The sequence below is a fragment of the Macaca thibetana genome, chromosome X, assembly GCF_024542745.1.
Source record: "Macaca thibetana thibetana isolate TM-01 chromosome X, ASM2454274v1, whole genome shotgun sequence".
In the NCBI taxonomy this organism is placed as follows: Eukaryota; Metazoa; Chordata; class Mammalia; order Primates; family Cercopithecidae; genus Macaca; species Macaca thibetana.
In genome coordinates, this window is record NC_065598.1 from 100,073,562 (window position 1) to 100,076,169 (window position 2,608).

Here is a 2,608-nt window from a genome sequence, read left to right on the forward strand (position 1 = left end):
AGTTGTGTAATTTCTGTAAATGACCTCCCTGCCAGAACTAATTATTATTTAGTAATTAAATTACTACTAAAAGAAATCATTATTAGAAATTAACTTGCCAAATTAGTTCTTATTTTAATGGGTTTTGAGGAGAGAAAGGGGTAAGGAGGGATTCAAACACAGAAAAGAGAAGTTTCAACTTGTTTGGCTGATGAGCTTCAGGGTAGCACTTAGGGATAGCAGGTTTTGGTGGGAACAGACACCTGTGGGGAAGAGTCAGAGTTAGTGTCACCAAAGGAATCTTCTCCTTCACAGCTGGACTTATCACTTAGGCTTGGCATTAAGGCTTTGGTGTGTAGCCCAGAACCAAAGTAGAGGCATTCCAGTCCCTCATAGGGGAGTTAAAGGACTTGCAACTATTATAAGATGTGAGGTAATAGATATGTTAGTTTGCTACCTTTAGTCATCCTACGATGTATACATATATTAAAACTGCACATTGTACCTCATAAATATATATAAGTATTATTTGTCATTTTTTTCAAAGGCTAGAGATACTGTTCTTTTGCCTGCACTGGGTCCCACACATTATAGCTTACATTCGTCTCCTGCATCCTAGCTCTGTGCTTAACCTTACAAAGGGGCAAGGGCTGTGGCAATGGCTTTAACAGTTCACCATCTTTTGCCCAATCTTGGGGTAGCAATGAGGTCTTTAGAGGTGCTAAGGACTAAGGTTATTCCCCTTCTCCTCCCACCATAAAAACATCAAACCTTAAAACAAGTGAATGAAAGTTTTAAAGTTCTCTAATTTTCTCCCATATAATGAAATCAATGATATTTTCCTTTATTTATCAAACACCATTATCTTTCAGAATGTGTCCCTCTTGGTAAGAGATCAGTTGGAGGACAGCTGATTTGTTGGTGCCTTAAGTAGTGCTCATGAACCTTTAGGTAATCTAACACTGTGGGGGATCTGATTAAAGGGGCAAGGCTCTCCAAAATGATTTCCCTGCCTGCCACAGAGCTGTACATTCATGAGCTCTTCTTGGGGATAAAGCAAGGACCTCTGTTAACATTCAAAGGCAGTACTGCTATACACATGACAACCCATTGCAAACAGACAGCAAAGATCCAAGTGGCTGGAGCAAAAGGAACATCAAGTTTGAAGGGTTAGAAGAGAGGGGGGAAAGGTTGGAAGTGTGGTTTGCTGGTAGGAAAGAGAGAGCCTAAGTGAGATGAATAAGTGGGAACCTTTGGGCAGCCAGAGAGAGGCCTGAGTTCTCAAAAGCTGGGTACCCAAAGGAAGTAGGAGCAGAAGCAAATTGACCATTGTGGTAAATATCTCCTCACCTTGGTACTGATGCAAGTGGAAGAGCCTCTGTGGCATGACAGCTAGTACTTCAGAGAGGGGCTAAATAGGTCCTTCATCCTGTCTCTGTATTTCTGCACCAACCTAGGACAAGACTAAAGAGGCAAAACTGTGACCTTGCAAGGAGATAAATCCAGAATTTCATTCACCCCACTAATTCCTCGCCCTCGCCCTTGCCCATTCTTCACACCTAACTCGGTATAAAGTGAGAGTTTTCATGATCACTGAGGATCTTAGGGGGACAGGAGCAAAGTGCCTTGTGGAATTGGAACACACAGGTAGGGAGAGGCAGTTTATTAGTGAGATACTATCAAATAATGAGTTTAATAAACAAATCCCATAAAGTCAGTGAAACCCCAAAAATAAATTTGAAAATATTTGGATGCCTAAATTCTCTTTTAACCAATGGCAACATTTTTGAGAACTGATTTCTTATTCTATCATTGTATAAATGCTCAATTTCGCTGGAAGTATGTTCTCATCTGATCTATATTCTACAACACTGACATTTCTCTTTTCATTCACTCCTAAGCCTATTTGGAGTAAAGACTGCCAACTGTGTCATATTAGCAGTGGCTGTGAAATGGACTATTTTCCACTAGGGGCTAAGATGAGACCAGAATATGGGAAATAAAGTTCGTTTTAAAAATTCAATTTGCAGTAGATGTGTATGAATAATTTATGTGTCCTCACTTTATAACATAATAATTAGGGTACCATCGATTTATTATAAAAAGTTAAAGTATGTTTAACGATACCACTTTATCTGTATATTTAAAATTAAAATATAAATCAAAGGTATTATTAAATATAATTTTACCTTACTATACATTTCAAAGTCCAGGGGTTATTTTATTCCAATGTTCCTAATCTCTTAATTCAGCTAAAAAAAGAGAAGACTCTAAGAAGTGGCATGATAAATAATTTAAAGCATAACATTTTATGCCATAATCCTGACAAGAGAAGTAAAAGACGATGTAAAGTGGCAGAGGTTCTAAATTGCTGAAAAGGTATTAGCATTCTTTTCTGAAGTTTTGGTGCATGAAAGAGAAAGTTATGCTTATCAATGCTTTGTAATTGAAAGATTAAGAAAGATTCAAAATTGATAATGGTTCTATTGATTTGTAATGAATTCATAGGATCACTGTTCTGTCTGCAGCTTGTGACCATGACAAGAAAAAGAGAAAGAAATCTGAGTCCTGGATGTCACATAAGGAGATTGACTCAGAGGATCTGAGAATGGATGTCTGCAGTGATTCA